The sequence below is a fragment of the Schistocerca americana genome, chromosome 3, assembly GCF_021461395.2.
Source record: "Schistocerca americana isolate TAMUIC-IGC-003095 chromosome 3, iqSchAmer2.1, whole genome shotgun sequence".
NCBI lineage: Eukaryota > Metazoa > Arthropoda > Insecta > Orthoptera > Acrididae > Schistocerca > Schistocerca americana.
In genome coordinates this window covers 934,771,726-934,781,944 of record NC_060121.1, presented here as the reverse complement: position 1 = coordinate 934,781,944, position 10,219 = coordinate 934,771,726, and the positions used below count along the sequence as shown (strand labels likewise).

The window sequence follows — 10,219 nt, the reverse complement described above, 5'->3', positions numbered from 1 at the left end:
AACCACGTCCAATGCATTTATCAGGAAATATCTTATGGCGCTCCATCCTGCTGGAACCGTACACGACCGAGCAGTTTTCGAACTTCCAGTGTGAAATAAACCAAATTCATAACAGGGTGAGACAAGCAATGTGTTTCACAACACAGTCAGAGAAATATGAATACAGCAGGTGGGTTGCAGACACTCTAGCCCCGATAGTGACATGTGATGGGTTGTGCTTCGAATTCTTCATAAAAATTATGTCTTCTTTAATCCACAAAGAAATGATTCTCGCTTTTGTACTGGGATATATTGCACACTCGTCCGGGAAAAAGCACTTTGCCACTTGACGGGAGAAGTTCAAAAACATCGAGCGTTCGCTCACAATCTTGGCGACGTTTTTGCATTTCATTGTCACCCATTTCGTTAACTTCGAATCATTCTTCAGACATTTTTGCAACGTCGAGTATTCCTTTGACCGATTAAGAAAGAACATTTTTGGCGAACTTTCGACTGACGCTGCTGCCTCCATATACACTTCCAGTCGTGGGGGTGGTCGTCCAGATCGGGGCTTATCTTTTATGCAAAAAGAGCTTTTTTCCCCCACCGCAAAACTGCTGGTTCTGGTGGGGAAGATTTCTGAAACCTTGCAATGAGATTATGCTGAATATCTCTTACTGATTTTCCTGTATCCACTTGTTCATTACGACCCGTTCCTCCATAGTGTACGTCGACTCATCAGCCACGATTTAGATGTGTATCAGGACCTGCAACAATAAGAGACAACAGTTCATTAACTGATATATTACATAGGGCATAATGGGGCTTTGTGATCGCTCCTTATAACTGGCAGAATACATTTGCCGCATGCCGACATAGTGCGTCAAATATGTTTCTTCCAGCACGTCACAAAATCACAATATTTTACAACTCTTACACTGCAAAGGTACAGACAGAGAGAGAGAGAGTTCAAAGCTACTGAGATATGTTACGAAAATTTTAATTCTACATAACAGCTCAGTAGCATGTGATTAGTTTTTAAATTACAAATCATAATTAAAATATATTGTATTAGTGTTCTCAGTGCGCTTGTCGCGTTAATTTTCGATGGGAATTCTGGCTTTCGACAGTAACGACCTTTCATCGGGGAAGCAACTGACTGTGTAAGAAGTAACGGAATCACACAGTTGTCACAGATCCGTCGCAAAAGCCTTCGCCGCTGTAATATGAAAATATTATGAAAATCATTAATTTGGAGCTACAGATTTTAGCAAGTTTACATTGCTGCATCACGTACTTTAACCCGATTACAAATTTTATTTCTGTGGGCCACGTAAGTATTCTTTATAGCTTACTGATCTCAGAGTAACATACACTATGTCATCAAAAGTATCCGGATACCCCCAAAAACATACGTTTTTCATATTAGGTGTATTGTGGTGCCACCTACTGCCAGGTACTCCATATTAGCGACCTCAGTAGTCATTAGACATCGTGACAGAGCAGAATGGGGCGCTCTGCGGAACTTACGGACTTCAAACATGGTCAGGTGATCGGGTGTCACTTGTGTCATACCTCAGTACGCGAGGATTTCTGCACTCCTAAACATCCCTAGGCCCACTGTTTCCGATGTGATAGTGAAGTGGAAACGTGAAGGGAGACGAACAGCACCAAAGCGTACAGGCCGGCCTCGTCTGTGGACTGACAGAGACCGTCGACAGGTGCAGAGGGTCGTAATGTGTAATAGGCAGACATCTATCCAGAACGTCACCCAGGAATTCCAAACTGCATCCGGCTCCACTGCAAGTAAAATGCCAGTTAGACCGGAAGTGAGAAAACTTTGATTTCATGGTCGAGTGGCTGCTCATAAGCCACACATTACGCCGGTAAATGCCAAACGTCGCCTCGCTTGGTGTAAGTAGCGTAAACATTGGACCGATTGAACAGTTTAAAACCGTTGTGTAGAGTGAGGAATCACGGTACACAATGTGGCGATCTGATGGCAGGGTGTGGGTATGGCGAATGCGCGGGGAATGTCATCTGCCAGTGTGTGTAATGCCAACAGTAAAATTCGGAGGCCGTGGTGTTATGGTGTGGTCGTGTTTTTCATGGAGGGGGCTTGCACCCCTTGTTGCTTAGCGTGGCACTATCACAGCACAGGCCTACATTGATGTTCTAAGCACCTTCTTGATTCCGATTGCTGAAGAGCAATTCGAGGATGGCGATTGCATCTTTCAACACGGTCGAGCACCTGTTCATGTTCGAAACGTTCAAATGTGTGCGAATTCCTAAGAGACCAAACTGCTGAGGTCATAGGTCCGTAGACTACTTAAAATAACTTATAACAAGTACAACACACACACACCCACGCCCGAGGGAAGACTCGAACCTCCGGCGGGAGGGAACGCGCAATCCGTGACAGGGCGCCTCAAACAGCACGGCCACATCCCTGTAATGGACTGGCCTGCACAGTCCTGACCTCAATCCTGTAGAACATTATTGGGATGCTTTGGAACGCCGACTTCGTGCCAGGCCTCACCGACCGACATCGATACCTCTCCTCAGTGCAGCACACCGTAAAGAATGGGCTGCCACTCCCCAAGAAACCTTCCAGCGCCTGATTGAACGTATGCCTGCGAGGGTGGAAACTGTCATCAAGGCTAAGGATGGACCAGCACCATCCTGAATTCGAGCATTACCGATGGAGGACGCCACGAACTTGAAATTTTCATCCAGGTGTCCAGATACTTTTGATCACATAGTGTATTAAAGAAAGTTAGAACTTGATTAAGTTGGATTCAGTTTCTTTCGTTGAGCAATTTTTGTCTGATCTGCTTAATGCGTGCGAAAATCAAAAGATTTTAAGATCTTCAGGTCTATATCTACATCTACCTCTACATGGATACTCTGCAAATCACATTTAAGTGCCTGGCAGAGCGTTTATCGAATCACCTTCACAATTCCCTATTATTCCAATCCCGTATAGCGCGCGGAAAGAGTGAACACCTATACCTTTCCGTACGAGCTCTTATTTCCCTTATTTTGTCGTGGTGATCGTTCCTCCTTATGTAGGTCGGTGTCAACAAAATATTTTCGCATTCAGAGGAGAAAGTTGGTGATTGGAATTTCGTGAGAAGATTCCGTCGCAACGAAAAACGCCTTTCTTTTAATGATGTCCAGCCCAAATCCTGTATCATTTCCGTGACATTCTCTCCCATATTTCACGATAATACAAAACGTGCTGCCTTTCTTTGAACTTTTTCGATGTACTCCGTCAGTCCTACCTGGTAAGGATCACACACCGCACCGCAGTATTCTAAAAGAGGACGGACAAGCGTAGTGTAGGCAGTCTCCTTAGTAGGTCTGTTACATTTTCTAAGTGTCCTGGCAATAAAACACAGTCTTTGGTTAGCCTTGCCCCACAATATTTTCTATGTGTTCCTTCCAATTTAAGTTGTTCGTAATTGTAATACCTAGGTATTTAGTTGAATTTACGGCTTTTAGATCGGACTGATTTATCGTGTAACCGAAGTTTAACGAGTTTCTTTTGGCACTCATGTGGATGACCTCACACTTTTCGTTATTTAGGGTCAACTGCCAAATTTCGCACCATTCAGATGTCTTTTCTAAATCGTTTTTCAGTTTGTTTTGATCTTCTGATGACTGTATTAGTCGATAAACGACAATGTCATCTGCAAACAACCGAAGAAGGCTGTTCAGATTGTGTCCCAAATCGTTTACTATTCAGTGCTGTAAATTAACGCTAATGTTTCTTCACTAATGCAAGACGGCACATAACCTTGTCACTTCCCTGTATGCCAAACGGAAGACACATGTGCATGTTACAGATAACATAACAGATGTAAAAACATCCTAATCCACCGGATGTATGTGGCTAGGGCCTTCCTTCGCGTAGACCGGTCACCTGGTGCAAGTCTTTTAGCTGAGAGCAACACAACTCTCAGTCCCTGAGTGGAGAAAATCCCCGACCCGGCCGGTAATCGAATTCGGGCCCTTTGCAGGGATTCTTCTTCACCGACCCCTCAGCTCCCACGTAATGATGGACAGACCATTGAAACGCGAATGATTTTAAAAATATAAGAGACTGAAGCAACAAATCGGTGATGTTTTGCACTTTACTTAGTCGCTGCCCTCGAAAAATGATCAATTACGGTAAAAGTATCAGTCCAGTAGCTGTTACAAAATATTTATTTTCCTCTGTTTTCGGCGATGAGGAAATGTAAATCATGGTAGCGGTAGCGGTTTTCGCAAAATTAATATTCTTTCTTATTTAGAATAAGAAAACACAAAAGAGAGAAAATAATGTACGACAAACAAAATACGAATTGCTAGTCAAGGAAGCGGAGAGCAAGTTTGGAACTTTGCCAGCTCATTCGTACTGCAGTTACTGACGAGGTTTTCCCCCGAGCGCTAGCTGTCGAAGAGCCAGTGCGGTTGCTCTCTTTTTGTCCTCCGTGACCGCTGCGACCCTCGCACCAGCCCGCCGGCAGTCGATAAGTCGATGTGCCTGACCTGGGCTTACGTCACTCCGCGGGTCCTCTATCACGCCACCAGTGCTCCCACGTCCATCTTTGTGCACTTTGCGCCTGAGCCAACGAGGGTGGGATAAATAGAGCCGTCATCCGGAATAGGGAACGGACGTTTCGCTCAAGTTGGCCCCATTCTAGATAAGGCAGACGGTCCCTGTGATTCTGGAACTGAAACTGGTATGAATTACAGACTGACGAAGCAACAACGATACGATATGGCATACAATCTCATCATCTATCCTGAAATATAGAGTGTGGAAGAGGGGTGATGGGGGGGGGGGGGGCAGGGCGGTGGATGGGGTTGATGCCTCACTTATGAACATATCCAAGATTTTCGTTGTCGGAGGAGAATGATTTCACATCAACGTTAATGTCTCAAATTAAGTGTCCATTTTCCACAGTCAGCCAATAAATTAACCAATTTTTATGTTCTTTTTTGGAAAAACTGATGAAGTAAATAAAAGTAAATCTTTTTTGCACAATATTTATTGATTCATGTACAAAATTTTTCTGATTTTGTTAAGAAATTCGGTCATCAATAAGCCTCCAATCGAGGAGTTAAGGTTGCTCTGTCCAGAATGGGATGTGTCCATGGCGGAAGCGCTGCAGTCTGCAGATCTTATCTGAAATAAAAAATAAACAATTTTGTTTTGGTATAGGATATTGAGCACGGAATAATAACAGTTTTTTTTTAATTTGAAAAAAATAATAAAGTGGCGGACGTTTGAAACAAATATGTAGTTTTCTCGTGTGGTTTTAGTCAGATTTATTGCAATAACTAATCAATAAATTAAAACAAAAAACAGATTATTACTCCTTACGAACATGCCCGAGGAGTAATTCGCCGGTCGGAGTGGCAGTGCGGTTCTAGGCGCTGCAGTCTGGAGCCGAACGACCGCTACGGTCACAGGTTCGAATCCTGCCTCGGGCATGGATGTGTGTGATGTCCTTAGGTTAGTTAGGTTTAATTAGTTCTAAGTTCTAGGCGACTGATGACCTCAGAAGTTAAGTCGCATAGTGCTCAGAGTCATTTGAGCCATTGAACCAGTAATTAAACCGAAACGCATGATTATTAGATGCTCCAAATAGCTGCTTATAATAAGTAGCCTTTATTTACGACAGACTGTTTCGGCTTTATCGCCATTTTCAAGTACCTGCAACAGATATGGATGCCAATGTCATTTATATTAAAGTAGCTGTATTGTACTCACGTCTAGATTGATGTGACTTCCATACTACGTCGTTAGTGGACTGTTTTATGTCACTGCTTTAATAAGATGGTAAATGATGTAAAGATGTTGAAAATAAAATGCTAATTACGACGTGACAGCAGTTTGACAGTTCACTCTTAAGACGCTATATGTTTACAAGGATTGTGTAGACGAACACCGATATTATTTTATTAACTACAATTTGTTACGATTATCATTGGTTGTTGCCTATCTTACTTCCGATTTATCCATTCTCGTGCTCTAGAAGTTCAATAAAGTTTTTGAAGCAGTTCTTGTGTCTAAATTCTGTATGTTCGTTTAATATTTCTTGTGTGTATTTTCTCGTATACATACATATTTCTAATTCTTCAAGAATTCTTTGCAAAACCTTTTGGTATTCTGCGGAGAATCTGTAGTGCATTTTCGGTCGTATCAGCAGAGTGATTTTGATTTTTCAAGTCTAGAAAGAAGCTCGACTGATTATATTCGCTCTCTCTAATGCATTGTTTATACCTCACGTTAAAATTTCTTCCTGTTTGGTCAATGAAAAAGCTATTTCAGCAGTAAATGGAGATAAAGCTGAAACAGTGTCGTAAGTAAAGATTACTTATTATAAGCAGCTATGACATCGAAACGAAAAAGTGATTCAAGAATTCTGTGTAGTACCTCTAAAGTTAAGTAACAGTGTAACACCTTTAACTTTTGATTATACTGCACAGTTTGTACATAGATATACGTGGAACACAAGCAGACATACACTCCTGGAAATTGAAATAAGAACACCGTGAATTCATTGTCCCAGGAAGGGGAAACTTTATTGACACATTCCTGGGGTCAGATACATCACATGATCACACTGACAGAACCACAGGCACATAGACACAGGCAACAGAGCATGCACAATGTCGGCACTAGTACAGTGTATATCCACCTTTCGCAGCAATGCAGGCTGCTATTCTCCCATGGAGACGATCGTAGAGATGCTGGATGTAGTCCTGTGGAACGGCTTGCCATGCCATTTCCACCTGGCGCCTCAGTTGGACCAGCGTTCGTGCTGGACGTGCAGACCGCGTGAGACGACGCTTCATCCAGTCCCAAACATGCTCAATGGGGGACAGATCCGGAGATCTTGCTGGCCAGGGTAGTTGACTTACACCTTCTAGAGCACGTTGGGTGGCACGGGATACATGCGGACGTGCACTGTCCTGTTGGAAAAGCAAGTTCCCTTGCCGGTCTAGGAATGGTAGAACGATGGGTTCGATGACGGTTTGGATGTACCGTGCACTATTCAGTGTCCCCTCGACGATCACCAGTGGTGTACGGCCAGTGTAGGAGATCGCTCCCCACACCATGATGCCGGGTGTTGGCCCTGTGTGCCTCGGTCGTATGCAGTCCTGATTGTGGCGCTCACCTGCACGGCGCCAAACACGCATACGACCATCATTGGCACCAAGGCAGAAGCGACTCTCATCGCTGAAGACGACAAGTCTCCATTCGTCCCTCCATTCACGCCTGTCGCGACACCACTGGAGGCGGGCTGCACGATGTTGGGGCGTGAGCGGAAGACGGCCTAACGGTGTGCGGGACCGTAGCCCAGCTTCATGGAGACGGTTGCGAATGGTCCTCGCCGATACCCCAGGAGCAACAGTGTCCCTAATTTGCTGGGACGTGGCGGTGCAGTCCCCTACGGCACTGCGTAGGATCCTACGGTCTTGGCGTGCATCCGTGCATCGCTACGGTCCGGTCCCAGGTCGACGGGCACGTGCACCTTCCGCCGACCACTGGCGACAACATCGATGTACTGTGGAGACCTCACGCCCCACGTGTTGAGCAATTCGGCGGTACGTCCAGCCGGCCTCCCGCATGCCCACTATACGCCCCTCGCTCAAAGTCCGTCAACTGCACATACGGTTCACGTCCACGCTGTCGCGGCATGCTACCAGTGTTAAAGACTGCGATGGAGCTCCGTATGCCACGGCAAACTGCACTGACGGCGGCGGTGCACAAATGCTGCGCAGCTAGCGCCATTCGACGGCCAACACCGCGGTTCCTGGTGTGTCCGCTGTGCCGTGCGTGTGATCATTGCTTGTACAGCCCTCTCGCAGTGTCCGGAGCAAGTATGGTGGGTCTGACACACCGGTGTCAATGTGTTCTTTTTTCCATTTCCAGGAGTGTATTCGACGCACGCATAACAAGAAATTCACAAAAATAAAGGTTTTATTATAAGCAGCTATTTGGTGCATCTACTCTAATAATCATGTCGTTATCACACATATATTGTTCTGCTGTCTCTAAAAAAGGAAAATTCCACAAAGACACCTATATTAGTGTACCATATCTCGAGCTGCGGAACTGGTTGCGGGGACGCTAATAAAGATAGCTTTCTGAAATTGGGATGAATTTAACCGTCGAACATGTCCGCAAGAAGTAATAGGCTAATTTTTAATTTGTTCGTTAGTTATTGCAAAAAAAGTGACCAAAAACATACGACAAAACTACTTCTTTGTTTCAAGCGTCCGCCATTTTATTACTTCTTCGAATTGTTCAAATGGCTCTGAGCACTATGGGACTTAACATCTGAGGTCATCAGTCCCCTAGAACTTAGAACTACTTAAACCTAACTAACCTAAGGACATCACACACATCCATGCCCGAGGCAGGATTCGAACCTGCGACCGTAGCGTCGCGTGGTTCCAGACTGAAGCGCCTAGACTCGCTCGGCCACACCGGCCGCTGGCATTACTTCTTCAAATTTCAAAACAGCAGTGCTATTACTACGTGCCAATGTCCTATAGTTTAAGAAAACTCTTTGTTTTTCTATTTCAGATAAGATTTGCAGATTGCAGGACTTCCGTTACTGCATTAACTCACCGGATGGGGGGCTTAATGATGTCCTAATTTCTTTACACGAATTTCTTAACTAAATCCGAATATGTCGCCCAAGAATCAATAAATAATATGCAAAAAGATTTACATTAATGGATTCATTAGCTTTTCAAAGAAAAAAATTGTGAAATTCACTTACTTTGTAGGCTGACTCAGGAGAATGGACCATTAACAAAAGTGAAGATCATTTTTTGAACTGCAATTTTTACTACAGAGCTCCACGACGTATTCGATAAACTTCTCATAAGTGTGGCGATAGATATTGAGTTCGTGGGCCATTGGAATCATGGGACTGTCGATGTCCTATTCACATTGTGCTAATTCCATGAAAACTGTACTGTAAAGAAGAGTGACTCGTACAACAGTTTTCTAGAGTTTCAGAAGGCCTATGTTGGAGTAGCGCGTTAAGCACGTGAATGTCTACTGCAAAAAATCGGTTGTCCCCTGCCATTTCTTTCGGTAGGAGGTTCTCATCTTGAAGACGCCCAATTTATGTTGATTTTTGATATACTATAAGATGAATGATAACGTCTACATCTATATTTTGCGAAACACTGCGCAGTGTCTGAAAGGGGATAAGTTTTTTTGTATTTTGTATAAGCGTTTCCGGAGGCCGAAAGGCTTCTCTGTAGGAATAAACATGCCTTCCGCGGAGACCCATGTCGTCAGAATCGATCCCGTATTCCCTGACCTCTGGAAGGTGTTCAATACAGTTCCGCATTGCCGCATAATGAACAAAAGACGAGAGCACGGACTATCAAAGCAGGAGTTTCTAGTAAACAGAAGACAATGTGTCCTTCTCAACGGAGAAAAATCTTCAGACGTAAAAGTATCTTAAAGTGTACTGTAAGGGAGTGTTACAGGACCATTGCTTATCACAACGACCTTGTGGATAAACTCGGAGGCTCTACGGATAATGTTGTATACGGAGAAGTTGTAATGCTGAAAAATTGTATGGCATTGTAGGAAGACCTGGAGAGGATTGATGATTTTTGCGGGGAATTGCAGCTGACCCTCAACATTGACAAATGTAAGGTCTTGCGCATAAGTAGGTAAAAAAGATTCATCATTATGTGACTATTCGACTGCCGAACAATTATTGGAAGCATTCACAGCCGTAAAATACCTAGGAGTGTGCGTAAGGGGGCGATTTGAAGTGGATCTACCGCATAAAACTAAAGCAAATGCTAGAGTGATACTCACTGGGAGATCCTCAGGAAATGTAGTGCCTCCACAATGGACGTACTCCCAAAACCATCGTCCGACCAGTAGTTGAATATTGCTCTGCAGTCTGGGGTGCGTGCCACGTAGGATGGTCTACTGTTAAATTTCTGAGAACGTTCGTTTCTACAAGAGTAACCAATGCAGCGGTTTCTCTGACGTATATCTCGCGAAAAGACATTGAAGGTCAACTTTGATAGATTCGAGCCCACACGGAGGCTTACCGCCAATCACTCTTCCCACGAACCACTGACTATTGGAACAGGGAAAGGGAGAAGTAACATTTGTATACAAATTACTCTTTGTCACACACCGTAAGGTGTATTGCGGACTATAGGTGTATTAGGCTGGTGCATAAGTTCGTAAGAGTTT

At 44.2% G+C, this 10,219-nt stretch overlaps 1 long non-coding RNA gene across 1 annotated transcript in view; it reads right to left on the bottom strand.

The window, feature by feature from the left end:
* Positions 1-4,997: 4,997 nt before the first annotated feature.
* Positions 4,998-10,219, bottom strand: part of LOC124605470 — a 28,987-nt gene continuing 23,765 nt past the window's right edge. Inside the window, exon 2 of the long non-coding RNA XR_006978646.1 lies at positions 4,998-5,152. This is a non-coding gene — a long non-coding RNA (uncharacterized LOC124605470). The remainder of the gene's footprint in view (positions 5,153-10,219) is intronic.